General features: G+C 45.4%; 1 protein-coding gene across 2 annotated transcripts in view; it reads right to left on the bottom strand.

Annotated features, from left to right (window-relative positions):
* LOC115481564 (casein kinase II subunit alpha-like) overlaps positions 1 to 9,787 on the bottom strand; it is a 203,073-nt gene extending 193,286 nt beyond the window's left edge. Inside the window, exon 1 of one of the 2 annotated variants that reach the window (XM_030220817.1) lies at positions 9,644 to 9,787. The gene's annotated coding sequence lies outside the window, so the exon portion shown is untranslated. The remainder of the gene's footprint in view (positions 1 to 9,643) is intronic. The other variant, XM_030220808.1, reaches the window with a different exon arrangement.
* Between the last annotated feature and the right edge of the window lie 7,951 nt (positions 9,788 to 17,738).

Raw genomic sequence — 17,738 nt, 5'->3', positions numbered from 1 at the left:
AAACTTTTGGGGTTTTACAAATCAACTTTTTCAGAAACATGAATTGGATTGAATTGAACTGAATGTATTTATATTCCACCAACAACCTTCAGGAGGCCCAAAGCAGATTACAAACAAAATTATTGATAGAACCTTTATTTAGTTTATCAACTGGGTCAGACCAATGGTCCATCTAGCCCAGATCCTATTTACAACACTGGCAAAGCCAGGTCACAAGTACCTGACAGAAACCCAAATTGTGGCCACATTCCATGCTACAAATCCCAGGGGCAAGCAATTGTTCCCATGTCTGTCTCAATAGCAGACTATAGACTTTTCCTCCAGGAACTTATCCAAACCTTTTTTAAACCCAGATATGTTAACCACTGTTAACACGTCCTCTGGCAGCGAGTTCCAGAGCTTAACTATTCTTCAAGTGAAAAAACATTTCCTCCTATTTGTCTTAAAAGTATTTCCATGTGATTTCATTGAGTGTCCCCTGGTCTTTCTACTTTTTGAAAGAGTGAAAAATCGACTCACTTCTATAAAATCTTGTGTGGGTAGACCTCAATCATATCCCCCCTCAGCTGTCTCTTTTCCAAACTGAAGAGCCCTAATCTCTTTAGCCTTTCCTCATATAGTCACTTTCATACTTTCTCATTTTTTCCTGGTTACCTTTACATCTTCTCTTTTCCTTAAAATTTGTTGTCATTATGCATAATTTATATTTTTATTATTTTGTCTTATGAGGACCCTAATGAAGGCATTCTTGCCAAAACACGGCCTGTGTTAGGATTTGTCATACACATCACACACACCATTTGGCTATCAAGAATAAACTTTACTTTTTGGCCATCCTGTGATCTTATTTTGGTGTCTTCCACTCGTTGTTTGACTGCTGACTTGTTGTGGAAGGATTGTTTCCCTTTTGTCTATCCAGTCTGCCAACAAGCCAGAATAAAATATGCATACTTGATCCTACATACATAACATAGTAAATGACAGCAGATAAAGACCTAAAGCAACCATGCAGTCTGCCTAACAAGGCTGCCATTCACTATGGGACCTTTTACTAATGCGTGTTAAGCCCTACCACATGCTTAACACAGGAAAACAGGCTTCCATAAAAAGCTTTGAAGTGTTTTGCAGTATTATCAGGGCTGTGGAGTTGATACACCAAGGGAAAATTAGGTTCTTACCTTGATAATTTTCTTTCCTTTAGTCACTGCAGATGAATCCATTAACTGATGGGTTGTATCTGCCTACCAGCAGGTGGAGATAGAGAACACTGAAAGCACATGGTGTTCCTGGACGCCCAGCCCCCTCTGCCTTCAGTATATGACATTTCCAAAGCAGAGTGAATAAGAAAGGCAAAATAACAAACTTTCCTCACAGAGAACACTCACCCCTGAACCAGAGCAATAACCAAACAAAGGAGGGACATTATCAACCTCCTGCAATACAAACAGCATGTTGTAACTCTGATAGCTTGTCTTCAAGTACTCTGATGAAGCACAATGTCTGTATGCAACATCTGTACAAAAAACTAAAGTCAGACAGGGAGGGATCATGGATTCATCTGCTGTGACTAAAGGAAAGAAAATTATCAAGGTAAGAACCTAATTTTCCCTTCCTTGTCATCAACAGCAGATGAATCCATTAACTGATGGGATGTACCAAAGCACTCCCTAAGTAGGGTGGGAACAGCCAACTCCGCGAGCAAGCACTTGCACTCCAAAATGCGCATCCTGCCGCGCTGCCACATCCAGCCTGTAATGCCGCACAAAAGAGAGCTGAGAAGCCCAGGTAGCTGCACGACAGATCTCTTGAAGAGTAAAGGCACCCATATCAGCCCATGAAGAGGACATTGCCCTTGTAGAGTGCGCTGTAAACGCTTCAGGCGGCGACTGCCCTGAAAGCAGATAAGCAGAAAAATGAGCTCCTTAAGCCAGCGGGCTATAGTGACATCTGTAGATACTGCCACAGAGCCCTGCGGACATCCAAAAGGCGCAATTGCCAAAAGGAGTCCGGAAACTCCTCCTTACAAAAGGAAGGAAGAAAAATGGGCTGGTTCAAGAGAAAAGCTGAAACCACCTTAGGCAGAAAGGAAGGCACCGTACGAACAGTTACCCCGGATTCCGAGAACTGTAGAAAAGGATCCCGACAGGAAAGAGCCTTAAGCTCAGACAATCTTCTTGCCGATATCATTGCCACTAAAAAAACTGTCTTGAGAGTCACATCCTTCTCAGAAGCCCGTTTAAGAGACTCAAACGGAGATCGCTGGAGCGCCTTCAACACGAGCCCCAGGTACCAAGCTGGACAGGGCGACCGCAAAGGAGGACGGAGCCGAAGCGCCCCTCTGAGAAATCGGACAATATCCGGATGAGCAGCAAGGAACAAGCAGGAGACTTTCCCCCGGAAGCAGGCCAACTCTGCCACTTGACATCGAAGGGAATTGTAGGCCAGGCCCTTTTGTAGTCCATCCTGCAAAAAATCCAGCAAAAGTGAGACTGTCGCCAGAGTCGGCGAGATAGACTTTGGAGTACACCATGCCTCAAAAGTGCGCCAGATCCAAGCGTAAGTGACAGAGATAGACCGCGTGTGAGCCTGCAAGAGCGTGGCAATAACCTTATTAGAATAGCCCTTGTCCCTCAATTGTGCCCCCTCAAGAGCCAGGCCGTAAGACCAAAGCGGCAAGGATCTTCCATAGTCACCGGACCCCGAACTAACAAGTTCGGAACCCGAGGCAAAGGAAGAGGCGCGTCCACCAGAGATCCGCGTACCACGGACACTTTGGCCAATCCGGGGCAATTAGAATCACCAATCCTCGGTGCAGGCAAATCCGAAGTAGTACTCGCCCTATCAAGGGCCAAGGAGGGAACACATAAAGGAGGCCCGAGGGTTAAGGCTGAGCCAGGATCTCTCCTTCTGAAAAAGCGAGGAACTTTGGTGTTTACCCTTGACGCCATGAGATCCAAGCCTAAAGTCCCCCATTTGGCACAAATCTGAAGAAAAACTTCTTCTGCCAGTTCCCATTCCGCTGGGTCGATTTGATGCCTGCTGAGGAAATCGGCTAGTACGTTGCTCTGACCGGTTATGTGAGCCGCGGACAGCAGCTCTAGGTGGCATTAGGCTCAGTCGCAGATCTGAGACGCCTCCGCAGCCAGAGCCCTGCATTGAGTGCCGCCCTGACGACTGATGTAGGCCACTGCTGTCGTGTTGTCCGACAGAACTCGGACAGGAAGACCCTTCAGCGTCCTGTGGAAGGCCAGAAGAGCCTGGAAGCGGGATGGTTCATCAATCGTTTGGAACCGAGAGCTATCTCAGTTCCAAACGATTGATGAACCATCCCGCTTCCGTGGTGGACCACAGACCCCGAGCATAGCGTCCCCGGCAATGAGCTCCCCAGCCCGAAAGGCTGGCATCCGTTATCACCAGACACCAAAAAGGAAGAGCCAGTGGTACCCCCTGCCGCAGCATGCTGTTGGAAAGCCACCAATCCATACTGCACCGGGCCTCAGGAAGCCACCTTAGTCTGCGTTGGTATTCCTGGGAAATCGGAGACCATTGCTGAAGCAGAGCAAACTGCAGCGGCCTCATGTGAGCTCTCACCCAGGGAATCACCTCTATGGTGGCCGTCATCGATCCCAGGAGCTGAACAAAGTCCCAAGCTCGAGGACGAGGCATCCGCAGGCGGACCTGATTCTGAAGCTTGAGGTGCCTGTTGTCGGGAAGAAAAACGAACCCCGAAGCCGTGTCGAACCGGGCCCCCCCAAATACTCGTTCCACTCCACTCATTATTTTATAGACCTCTATCATATCTCCCCTCAGCCGTCTTTTCTCCAAGCTGAAGAGCCCCAGCCGCTTTAGCCTTTCCTCATAGGGAAGTCATCCCATCCTCTATCATTTTCGTCACCCTTCTCTGCACCTTTTCTAATTGCACTATATCTTTTTTGAGACGCAGCGACCAGAATTGGAACATAATAGTAGAGGTGCGGTTGAACCATGGAGCGCATTATAACGTCCTCATTTTTGTTTTCCATTTGTTTCCTAATAATACCTAACATTCTATTTGCTTTCTTAGCCGCCACAGCACACTGAGGAGAAGGTTTCAACGTATCAACGATGACACCTAGATCCCTTTCCTGGTCGGTGACTCCTACATAAGTACATAAGTAGTGCCATACTGGGAAAGACCAAAGGTCCATCTAGCCCAGCATCCTGTCACCGACAGTGGCCAATCCAGGTCAAGGGCACCTGGCACGCTCCCCAAACGTAAAAACATTCCAGACAAGTTATACCTAAAAATGCGGAATTTTTCCAAGTCCATTTAATAGCGGTCTATGGACTTGTCCTTTAGGAATCTATCTAACCCCTTTTTAAACTCCGTCAAGCTAACCGCCCGTACCACGTTCTCCGGCAACGAATTCCAGAGTCTAATTACACGTTGGGTGAAGAAAAATTTTCTCCGATTCGTTTTAAATTTACCACACTGTAGCTTCAACTCATGCCCTCTAGTCCTAGTATTTTTGGATAGCGTGAACAGTCGCTTCACATCCACCCGATCCATTCCACTCATTATTTTATACACTTCTATCATATCTCCCCTCAGCCGTCTCTTCTCCAAGCTGAAAAGCCCTAGCCTTCTCAGCCTCTCTTCATAGGAAAGTCGTCCCATCCCCACTATCATTTTCGTCGCCCTTCGCTGTACCTTTTCCAATTCTACTATATCTTTTTTGAGATACGGAGACCAGTACTGAACACAATACTCCAGGTGCGGTCGCACCATGGAGCGATACAACGGCATTATAACATCCGCACACCTGGACTCCATACCCTTCCTAATAACACCCAACATTCTATTCGCTTTCCTAGCCGCAGCAGCACACTGAGCAGAAGGTTTCAGCGTATCATCGACGACGACACCCAGATCCCTTTCTTGATCCATAACTCCTAACGCGGAACCTTGCAAGACGTAGCTATAATTCGGGTTCCTCTTACCCACATGCATCACTTTGCACTTGTCAACATTGAACTTCATCTGCCACTTGCACGCCCATTCTCCCAGTCTCGCAAGGTCCTCCTGTAATCGTTCACATTCCTCCTGCGACTTGACGACCCTGAATAATTTTGTGTCATGGCGAATTTAATTACCTCACTAGTTATTCCCATCTCTAGGTCATTTATAAATACATTAAAAAGCAACGGACCCAGCACAGACCCCTGCGGGACCCCACTAACTACCCTCCTCCACTGAGAATACTGGCCACGCAATCCTACTCTCTGCTTCCTATCTTTCAACCAGTTCTTAATCCATAATAATACCCTACCTCCGATTCCATGACTCTGCAATTTCTTCAGGAGTCTTTCGTGCGGCACTTTGTCAAACGCCTTCTGAAAATCCAGATATACAATATCAACCGGCTCCCCATTGTCCACATGTTTGCTTACCCCCTCAAAAAAATGCATTAGATTGGTGAGGCAAGACTTCCCTTCACTAAATCCGTGCTGACTTTGTCTCATCAGTCCATGTTTTTGTATATGCTCTGCAATTTTATTCTTAATAATAGCCTCCACCATCTTGCCCGGCACCGACGTCAGACTCACCGGTCTATAATTTCCCGGATCTCCTCTGGAACCCTTCTTAAAAATCGGAGTAACATTGGCTACCCTCCAGTCTTCCGGTACTACACTCGATTTTAGGGACAGATTGCATATTTCTAACAGTAGCTCCGCAAGTTCATTTTTTAGTTCTATTAATACTCTGGGATGAATACCATCAGGTCCCGGTGATTTACTACTCTTCAGCTTGCTGAACTGACCCATTACATCCTCCAAGGTTACAGAGAATTTGTTTAGTTTCTCCGACTCCCCCGCTTCAAATATTCTTTCCGGCACCGGTGTCCCCCCCAAATCCTCCTCGGTGAAGACCGAAGCAAAGAATTCATTTAATTTCTCCGCTACGGCTTTGTCCTCCTTGATCGCCCCTTTAACACCATTTTCGTCCAGCGGCCCAACCGACTCTTTGGCCGGTTTCCTGCTTTTAATGTATCTAAAAAAATTTTTACTATGTATTTTTGCTTCCAACGCTAATTTCTTCTCAAAGTCCTTTTTTACCCTCCTTATCTCCGCTTTGCATTTGGCTTGGCATTCCTTATGATCTATCCTGTTACTTTCAGTTGGTTCTCTTCTCCACTTTCTGAAGGATTGTTTTTTGGCTCTAATGATTTCCTTTATCTTACTGTTTAGCCACGCCGGCTGACGTTTAGTCTTTTTTCCCTTTTTTCTAATACGTGGAATATATTTGTCCTGAACCTCCAGGATGGTGTTTTTAAACAGCATCCACGCCTGATGCAAGTTTTTTACTCTGCGAGCTGCTCCTTTCAGTCTTTTTTTCACCATTTTTCTCATTTTGTCGTAATCACCTTTTCTATAGTTAAACGCTAGCGTACTTGATTTCCTAGTTTCACTTCCTTCAATGCCAATATCAAAACCGATCATATTATGATCACTGTTATCAAGCGGCCCTCGTATCGTTACCCCCTGCACTAGATCATGAGCACCACTAAGGACTAAGTCTAGTATTTTTCCTTCTCTTGTCGGCTCCTGAACTAGCTGTTCCATGAAGCTGTCCTTGATTTCATCAAGAAATCTTATGTCCCTTGCGTGTACAGATGTTACATTAACCCAGTCTATATGCGGGTAATTGAAATCCCCCATTATTATTGTGTTGCCCAGTTTGTTTGCGTCCCTGATTTCCTTTAACATTTCCGCATCCGTCTGTTCGTCCTGGCCAGGCGGACGGTAGTACACTCCTATCACTATCCTTTTCCCCTTTGCACATGGAATTTCAATCCACAGTGATTCCAAGGAGTGTTTTCATGACGTAGCTATAATTCGGGTTCCTCTTTCCCACATGCATCACTTTGTTATAATGCCGTTGTATCGCTCCATGGTGCGACCGCACCTGGAGTATTGTGTTCAGTACTGGTCTCCGTATCTCAAAAAAGATATAGTAGAATTGGAAAAGGTACAGCGAAGGGCGACGAAAATGATAGTGGGGATGGGACGACTTTCCTATGAAGAGAGGCTGAGAAGGCTAGGGCTTTTCAGCTTGGAGAAGAGACGGCTGAGGGGAGATATGATAGAAGTGTATAAAATAATGAGTGGAATGGATCGGGTGGATGTGAAGCGACTGTTCACGCTATCCAAAAATACTAGGACTAGAGGGCATGAGTTGAAGCTACAGTGTGGTAAATTTAAAACGAATCGGAGAAAATTTTTCTTCACCCAACGTGTAATTAGACTCTGGAATTCATTGCCGGAGAACGTGGTACGGGCGGTTAGCTTGACGGAGTTTAAAAAGGGGTTAGATAGATTCCTAAAGGACAAGTCCATAGACCGCTATTAAATGGACTGGAAAAATTCCTCATTTTTAGGTATAACTTGTCTGGAATGTTTTTACATTTGGGGAGCGTGCCAGGTGCCCTTGACCTGGATTGGCCACTGTCGGTGACAGGATGCTGGGCTAGATGGACCTTTGGTCTTTCCCAGTATGGCACTACTTATGTACTTATGTACTTATGCACTTGCTCACATTAAACGTCATCTGCCATTTAGACTCCCAGTCTCGTAAGGTCCTCTTGTAATTTTTCACAATGCTTTCTCGATTTAACTACTTTGAATAACTTTGTGTCGTCAGCAAATTTAATTACCTCACTAGTTACCCCCATTTCTAGGTCATTTATAAATATGTTAAAAGCAGCAGTCCCAGCACAGACCCCTGGGGAACTCCATTAAGTACCATTGAGAATACTGACCATTTAACCCTACTCTGTTTTCTATCCAGTTTTTAATTCACAATAGGACACTAACTCCTATCCCATGACTCTCCAATTTCCTCTGGAGTCTTTCATAAGGTACTTTGTCAAACACCTTCTGAAAATCCAGATACACAACATCAACCGGCTCACCTTTATCCACGTTTGTTCACCTCTTCAAAGAAATGTAATAGATTGGTGAGGCAAGATTTCCCTTCACTAAATCCATGTTGGCTTTGGCTCATTAATCAATGCTTTTGAATATGCTCTGTAATTTTGTTCCTTATAACAGTCCCGATGTGCTAGAATAACAAGGTTGTCATCAGCATCGACATCATGGCCAGAACAGCCAAGGACTCTTGGAATTACCATTGCAGCTGGAGAGACACAGTGACTGGCAAACTGCACGTTGTTTACGAAACCCCGGCTTCTTGTCAAAGTGACTCCTTCAATGCAGTGCCAGTGAAACAGTCAGTTGTCCCTTCAAGCCACAATATTTGGGGTAAACAAAGCTATGTATGCATCACCCCCAAAGCCAGAATGCATGTCTTCAGCACAGCTGCAGCCCATGAATTCTGTATAAAAAGGGGTTCTTATTTGAGGCAAAGGCTGTTGTGTTGACATCCCATCCAAGGAGCAGACCGACGCTGGATCTGAATGACCATATGAGGAACACACTGCCATCTAGAGGTCTATGTCAGGTTGTAATTAGTTTATTTTGTTGGGCAGACTGGATGGACTGTACAGGTCTTTATCTGCTGTCATCTGCTATGTATGTGTGCCATATCCTTTATATATGTGCTGTGGGTTCAGAGTGACTCTCTTTTACTTTGGAGACTAGTTAAGGATTTAGGTCCATTTGCTCTAAGCTATTTCTATGATAAGACCTGATGTGTCTTATCTATATTCATGCCTTCCTTGCACATTATCTTTGCTGCTATCATAAATAAAAATAATTGCCCTATTTTTACAATACCTGGTTATGGAATTAATTCTATTATTTGGGCGTAGTGGGCTTGGATCAAAGTATTGGGGCACACACTCGCTTCTGACACGTCACTCACTAATGTTAGTCATGTAGAATGTATACTAAGCATCAGGTACCCCAATAACAACCCAAAAGTGTTTTATCTGTATACGCTCTATACTTCAATCCTTCAACAATCTACCCCCAGCCCCAGAAAACTCACTGGTTCTGTCCAAGGACCCGGCTGTCCAGATCTCAGCTTTTCCCACAGCCCTGTGGCTCAGCCCTTCCTTCCTGTGACCAAAAGCCTTCCCACTGCCTGAATTCTACCACAGCCTCTGCATTGAAAGGGGGTGGGGGAATTGGAAAGCCATAGTGGGTTAAACTCAGAAAAATAGCCATCCTTCTGACTCTAAGACAGCTAACTTACAAATAAACCTGAAAACATTCAGACAGTTGGCAATCTTGGCCTCCTGAATCCATTCCTGAGTACATCTGACAAGATCCCCCTAAACTTTTAGAGATTCAATGTATCCACTGAAGGGCCCTGTGAGGCGGGATTACTCCTTTGCACCAATCGACCAGTCTGCTCTGTTGCTGACACGGGAAGGGGCCAACTGGATCAAAGGTAAAATAGCATGTTGGTGAGGCAGGGCTGGGGCCTGTGGGATTCAGGGAATCTCTTGAATGCCCTGATGGGAGGGGGGAGGGATGAGGTATACAGTCAGAGAGAGTTGTTGTGGGGGACACAGAGAGCGCTGGGGGGGCTGGAGAAAGATACTCCAGGAAGTACTGTCGGAGACGTTTACCCCTAGCGGGTAAACCACTACCGTGCTACGCCCCTCCGTCCGTCCTCCGGGTAAGTGTCCCTACTTACCTCAGGCAGGCCGGTGGCTACGGGCCGCTTCCGCTCCGGCTCTCTGGCTTCCCGGGAGGCTCCGGGGCGGGTCTGGAGAGAAAGAGATGGACCCGCTTTCCGCCGACCGGCAGGGGGCGGACGCGCTCCGCTTCTCACGCATTCGGAGCTGCCTCCACGTCACTTCTGCGCACGCGCAGGAACGGCACAATAGAGAGGCGCGACTCACGGGTAGAGCCGAGCGTCCCGTCCTCCTGTCTTCCCGCTTTGTGGTAGCGTAGGTGTGTGTGTGAAGTAGTTTGGTGGGTTGTCATCCAAATTGGGGCTAATTTTAAAAGCTGACTGCGGTAACTTTTTTTAGCGTTGTAATATTTGAGTACTATTCCCAATTCAACTGAGTGTTCTGAACTTCAGTCTGCTGTTCCGATTATCTTTGTGAATTCCGTGCCTCATCCATGTGCTTTGATAGTTTATTTCAAGCCTCATTCTGGTGCTCCAATAGCTTCTGTCAGTGCGTTGCAAGCCTCATTCTGGTGGAGCTCCCATACTAATTTCTCTCAGTCGCTCTCTAGCTGCTTTTTTTTTTTTGTCAACCTATTTGCAGTGTCTGTTCTTTGTTCTCTTTTACCCTCACTCACGGTGGTAACTTTCTCCCTCTTTCCCTATATCTCTCCCCCCCCCCCCCCCCCCCCCATCTGTTCTTACCTTTCCTTCTATGTTTGGTCACTCACACTGATAAAAAAGAAAGCGAAGAAAAAGAGAACTATCCTCCAAACAATCAAAATACCATGTATCATATGTAGGTTAATGTGGAGGAGTGGCCTAGGGGTTAGGGTGGTGGACTCTGGTCCTGAGGAACTGAGTTCGAGTCCCACTTCAGGCACAGGCAGCTCCTTGTGACTCTGGGCAAGTCACTTAACCCTCCATTGCCCCAGGTACAAATAAGTACCTGTATATGTAAGCCGCATTGAGCCTGCCATGAGTGGGAAAGCACGGGGTACAAATGTAACAAAAATAAATAAAATGTGGCAGTTACTTATTATCGCTGCTTAAAAACACAACAAAATGTGAGATTTAAAAGCATCTGTCTTGTTAAGGGAGTCTGAAAGTTAATGGGAGGGGGAGGGGGTTAGGCTCATACTTCATGTGTGCTGGTGGAAGTATTGGGATATGAGTGTAAATGTCCAAATCCAGAGAGCATAGGCAATCATGTTCCTGAATCATGGGGAGAAGGGTGCCCAGGAAAATCATCTTGATATTTTCTTTGACCAGGAATTTGTTCAGGGCTCTTAGGTCTAGGGTGGGACGCATCGCCCCTGTTTTGTTTTGCATAAGGAAGTACCTGGAATAGAATCCCTTCCCTTCTTCCCCTAGTGCAGTGATGGCGAACCTTTCAAAGACCGAGTGCCCAAACAGCAACCCAAAATCTTTTTATTATTTATCGCACGTGCCGGTACTCATTATGGGCAGGGTCACCACATATTACTCCACCCCTATGATAGCCACACCCCTTACACAGCCATGGCGCTTATAAACAGACATCATTGAAAATATTATACTAGTATAGGAGAAAAAAATAACATGATTTTTTTTCATTATAAATCATTTCTGTAAGCTGTTACAGCTCCAGTATACCCAGTGCAAAATAAGACAGCAGATGTAAATTCTCAAATTGGACATATTCCAAACACTAAAATGAAAATAAAATGATTTTTTTCTACCTTTGTTGTCTGGTGATTTTGTTTTTCTATCCATATTGGCCCTAGTCTCTGATTCTGCTGCCCTCTCTCTGTTCTCTTAACTCTGTTTCCAGGGCTTCCTTTCCATTTATTTCTTTACTTTCCTCCTTTCTTCTTCATTTCTTGCCCTCCATCCATGTCCAGCCACCCTCCTCTCCCCCTGCCCGCCCGCCCGCAGGCATCCTTTCCTCCCAGCCAGCACCAGGCCTCCCTGCCTCCCAGCCAGCACCAGGCCTCCAAGCCAGCACCAGGCCTCCCAGCATCAGGCCTCCCACCCAGCATCAGGCCTCCCTCCGAACACCAGGGCCGCCCTCCTCCGAAATTTAAAAGGCATACCTGGTCGGGGTTAAGGCGGTGTCGGCAGCGAAAAGCGTGTTGTTTGCTCGGCGCGCCTACGGCCTTCCCTTCTGTCTTTCAAGCTCTGGTCCTGCCCTTGCGGGACCAGAGCTTGAGAGACAGAAGGGAAGGCCGAAGGCGCGCCGAGCAAACAACACGCTTTCCGCTGCCGACACCGCCTTAACCCCGACCAGGTGTGCCTTTTAAATTTTGGAGGAGGGGGGGCCCCTGGTGCTTGGTGGGAGGGAGGGAGCCGGGCCTGGTGCTCGGAGGGAGGGAGCGTGGGCGGGCGGACCAGCGACGGCGCGCGTGCCAACAGAGAGGGCTCTGCGTGCCCTCTCTGTCACGTGTGCCATAGGTTCGCCATCACTGCCCTAGTGGAACGGGCTTGACTGCATGAACTTGTAGAAAGACGGGTGGAGACCCACACGATGCACAGTCACTCTTAGTGTCTAAGGATCTCACAGCCATATGGAGCGATGTACCCGATGCAACCATCGATACCGATGTAATCATCGACATCGAGGCTTCAGACCTGGCTCCAAAAATTCTCTCTCAGCCTCTGGCCATCGGGATTCTTTTCTTCATAAGAAGACACAGTACACAGCAGGAGTATGTTCAGGCTCCAAACACTGGAGACACCACGAATAGGTGTCTTTGCCAGAGATTGTCCTATTGCACCAGGTACAGCGCTTAAAGCCACTGGGAGTCATTGACGATATGGAAGGGAAAATAGCCCTGGCTAAATCAAAAGACTCGACGGTGCCGAAAAAGGGGCAAAGCACCAGAGAAAAACTGAAGGAAGAACCTGATTGAAGCTCGGGTCTAAATGTGGCCTACAGAATGTGGTAAAAATAGAGAAAACTTAGAAGAGGGAAAAAATAAAGGAAAAATATCCTGAGTGAGGTACAAGATAATAAAAAAAACAGAAAAAAAGAGCGGGAAGGCACAAAAATAAGCTCAGAGAACCGAACCGGCTGAGTTGTGAGGAGGGGTGAAAACAACACGTCCTGTCCTCACCACAGAAAAAAAGAGAACTGATGGTCCTGCACTTGTGAGGAGGGGTGAAAACAACACATCCTGTCCTCACCACAGAAAAAAAGAGAACTGATGGTCCTGCACTCTCGCAGCAGGCGGGAAGGCAAGGCACTCGTAAATGTGCAGTGGAGCACAACTCATGCTCCAAAGAGCTCTATAAAGCTTGTTACAAGCACTGAATTATAGGTCTGCTTGTCCTTGGAGAAAAGCAATTACTTAACAGAGTTTTAAAAAGGTTTGGATAATTGGGGGGGAGGGGTGTATAGGAGTGGGAAGGGAAATGTTCAATGCATAATAGAGGGACATGTGTATTATTAGATAGGAGAACCATCCTTTGAAGGAGCACATCAAGAGGACCCGCCAGTAAATACTGTTGGGATAATACACTGAGTAAAACACGAGTTATAAATATTGGAGTTTCATGTAAAAGTTTATTGTTAATAGTTATGCAACTGCACAGTAATTATACTTGTACACATTATAAATATAGGAGAAGACAAGAAGGAAGGGATAGGGGAGAAAAGTATGGAAAACATTGATGATGGACTTTTCAGGTTTAGTAATGTGTACTAGACTTCGCTGTTATACGATTTATATTGACTGAGATGGAATTGTATACCATGTGACCTCATCAATAAAAAATTGTTGAAACATAAAAAGGTTTGGATAATTTCTTAAAAGAAAAGTCCATAAGCCATTATTAAGATGGACTTTGGAAAATCCACTGCTTATTTCTAGGATAATCAAAAAATATAACAAAAAATGGCAACCCTCCACCACTTATAATTTGAACCATACACAACAAACTGTCAGTGGAGCAGCTCACACTTATTTATGTTTTAATGAGGGGATGTCTCATACTGTCACACAGGCACTTCTTTTTTGTGCTTCCTTAAAGCCTCAGCTTTAGTGACTCAGTTATAATCATCGACTACCCCCAACCACCGATAGTGCTGTCAACCACCTCAAAATCAGAGTTCTACAGTAAATTAATCCATATTTCAACTGTGCTTATATAACAAAAAATTCTTCTTTGGTTCATATCATTTTTTTGTACATTTTTATGCACTATCGTTTGTAGCTTATATACAGAGCTTAAACCCGTGCAGAAACAATGTTTATACTTGTTAAGCAGGATCAATGTTTAGACTTATCTGGCTGAAAAAACCCTGCTGCTTTATAATCTGTAGCTCATGCTGTGGATTCAGCCGTCCTGCATTGCTTAGATCTCACTTGTCAGCATTCCATTAAACAGCGGGTGAATGCTTTGTCCCGACAGGAACCTGTTTCGCGGTGCTTCGCTTTGTCAAGGGAACTTGTTATTTCTAGGATAAGCAGCATAAAATCTGCTTTACTGTTCTGGGATCATGTCAGGTTCTTGTGACCTGGACTGGCCACTGTTGGAAACAGGATACTGGACTTGATGGACCTCCAGTCTGTCCCAGTATGGCAACACTTATGTTCTTAGGTATATTATTATGGCAAAGTCATTATCAACCAAGCAGCAAAACTCATCAGTAGTTGTCAGAACATTGAGGTAGCAATAGCAGTGCAACTAATAATGTATTCCTGATACATAGCTAACAGATAACAGTGATAACTTAAGGAACCATTTGCGAAAAGTCCTGACTCACACTTGGAACTTAGCAATGCTTTCTATCTAGGCCAGGGGTAGGCCACTCCGGTCCTCGAGAGCTGCAGACAGGTCAGGTTTTCAGGATATCCACAATGAATATGCATGAGATAGATTTGCATACCATGGAGGCACTGCTTGCAAATCTATCTCCTGCATATTCATTGTGGATATCCTGAAAACCTGACCTGCCTGCGGCTCTCGAGGACCAGAGTTGCCTACCCCTGATCTAGGCCACTGGACCATAGGAAGGATAACACTTCTCACCCTGTGGGATGCACCTGGAAAAGTCCTGGTCTCACCTCTCCCTCTCGGACTCCAAAAAGCCAGTAGCAAACAGAGATGTTTTTCAGGTTCAAAAATGGCTATATATATTTTTTTTTTTTTTTTGAAAATAGCAATTTGCTAGACATTGTGCTCGGTGTATCTTTTCAGACCATTTTAGAAAATAAAACGTCCACGTGAAAAACGCACAAAAACAAGCCATTAGGCTGTAGGAGGAGCCAGCATTATTAGTAGACTGGCCACACAGACATCCCAGCAGAGCAGTGGGGTACCCTAGAGAGCACTTCAGTGGACTTCACATAAAAGGTCCCAGGTACACATCTCACTGTTACCCCCTTGTATGAGGAGCCCTCCTAAGCCCACCTAAAACCTATTGTACCAAAACCTGGTGTCACCTATATGTGGGTGTAATAGGTTTTGGGTGGGTTTTAGAAGGCTCACACTTTCCACTACAGGTGTAGCAGTTAGAGTGGGTTATGGGCCTGAGTCCCCTTCTCTACAGTGCACTGCACTGACCACTAGGCTGTTCCAGGGACCTTCTTGCTGCTCTAATAGAACCTGGTATGTACTGTTTCTTTTATATCTTTTGTGGTGGGAGGGGAGTCAGTGACCACTGGGAAGTAAAAAGGGGGGGGGGGGGTCATTACTTAATCCCTCCAGTGTTCATTTGGGGCACCTTTTTGTGACTTTTAGTCATTATTAAAACAGGTGTAGCCCCAAACTAGGTTTTAGCCCTGGGCGTTTTTGATTTGTTCCATTATGGCAGAAAAAGTCCAGCTGTTAGGAATGCCCCAACACCCCCCCCCCCCCCCTTGTGATTTGGATGCACTTCAGACAAACTGCAAAGAAAATGTCTTAAAATGGGTTTTGAAAATAGCAGTTTGGACATTTTGGGAAAAAAGCGTCCAAATGCTGCTTTGTGCCACTTTTTGGACATTTTTCTGTTTCGAAAATGAGCCCCTAAATGATTCAAATAAATAAGTATCTGCTCTCTGTCCTTCCTGAGAGACTGCCTGAGTGTTCATCTGTGTCTCAGCCAGAGTCCATGATACAGAGGACATTTAGGCATATTTTCAAAGCACTTTGGGAGGCTAAGTTCCATAGGTTTCTATGGAACTTTGGGAGGCTAAGTGCTTTGAAAATGAGCCTCATTGTATCACACACAGAACAGTTCTCTGACTGGATGAGCTGGGCACACAATGTCTTGCTTGCACTAGCTGTGCATGTGGACAGAAGATGAGGTAAGGCTGGATGGTGCTTGTTATCAACTTGGTCTAGGATGGCTGTCCTGCAGATGATATAATGAGGCTCCTGGCCTTGCAGATGGCCCTCTTTATCTGAGCTAGTACTGCTGGCATCTCTAATGGGGCGCTCTAAAAAGTGTTACCTCATTCCTGTGTTGTTATATATCTCACTCCTCCTGGCTTCACACCAGAGAGCAAACACAGATGTTCCTTGGAATGTCTCACCAGTGCACAAAGGAAGTCTTGTAGTAGCCATGACAGGATGGTTATGCACAGAGTTTGGTTCATACAGGCCTTATGCATACAAACAAGTTAGGGCAGTATATACTCCTACAACCTCTAAAAGAGAAGATGATATAGTAGATGGGCAGACTGGATGAGACTGCTATAATTTTCTGTTGTTGTTTTTTAACCTATGCTCTGATTAATCATTCCCTGGGAGATGCATGCAACCCTTTCCCCCCAATGGAGAGGTGACCTTGAGTGAATTTCACTGTAACTTGAATTCAAGCTAGGACCCTGTCGGTCTCCTTTCCTTGTCTAGCCTTGTAAATACTTCTTCTTTTTTTTTTTTTTTGTTACATTTGTACCCCGCGCTTTCCCACTCATGGCAGGCTCAATGCAGCTTACATGGGGCAATGGAGAGTTAAGTGACTTGCCCAGAGTCACAAGGAGCTGCCTGTGCCGGGAATCGAACTCAGTTCCTCAGAACCAAAGTCCACCACCCTAACCACTAGGCCACTCCTCCACTCTTGTTGCTTCTTGACTCTGTAAGCCAGACGGAGTGCCTCAAGAGCATGGTGCTCTCTCCCTCCGGTTCCTCCTCAAGGTGAACTCACTTTTCACCCATTTGCTCAAACTCAGCATCCTATTTCTCAGCTGATTCCATTCATCTACCAAATATCTCTACTTTTGCAATAAATATCTTTCTCTTCAGAACTTAGGCCCAGATGCATCAACCAAACGTAAAATAATGTAAAACGTAAAAGTCCTTAACGAATTTGAAAAAACAAAGAATGCACCAAAAAAACAAGTTGCACATGTTTGGTGCGGTATTGTAAAGTACAATGCATTCAAACAAGATCTAAATGAAATCACCAACGAGATCAACCAAAGCCTCCAAATAATGCACACCAGGGCAGATGCATTCCAACTAAAACTTAACGCAGAAAAAAACACAATGTCTTGTACTCACCTCACAACATAACACAAAAAACTTCAACGCCATAATCACACCATACTGTTCTCTTCTGGTCTCACAAAACTTGAAAATTCTCGGAGTCACCATTGATCGAAACCTTACTCTTGATACCCACATGAAAAAAAACGACGAAAAAGATGTTCTACACCATGTGGAAACTTAAAAGAGTAAAACCTTTCTTCCCGAGATACATCTTCCGTACCCTGGTACAGTCAATGGTAATAAGCCATCTGGACTACTGCAATGCACTATATGCCAGGTGCAAAGAACAGACAATCAAAAAACTCCGAACTGCCCAGAATACAGCCGCCAGACTCATATTTGGAAAAACCAAATACGAAAGCGCAAAACCCCTAAGAGAGAAACTTCACTGGCTTCCACTTAAGGAACGCATTGCGTTCAAGATCTGCACGATTGTACACAAAATCATTCATGCAGACGCCCCAATCTACATGCTAAACCTCGTGGACCTACTTCCCAGAAACGCCACAAGATCATCCCGCAAATTTCTCAACCTGCACTACCCCAGCTGCAAAGGACTTAAATACAAGCTGATGCACGCCACTACCTTCTCTTACAAGAGCACGCAGATATGGAATGCATTACCTACAGACCTGAAAACAACCAAAGAGCTATCTTT

The sequence above is a fragment of the Microcaecilia unicolor genome, chromosome 1 (genome assembly GCF_901765095.1).
Source record: "Microcaecilia unicolor chromosome 1, aMicUni1.1, whole genome shotgun sequence".
Taxonomy (NCBI): Eukaryota; Metazoa; Chordata; class Amphibia; order Gymnophiona; family Siphonopidae; genus Microcaecilia; species Microcaecilia unicolor.
Note: the sequence above shows the minus strand (reverse complement) of the source record. Positions and strands in the feature narration are given on the sequence as shown.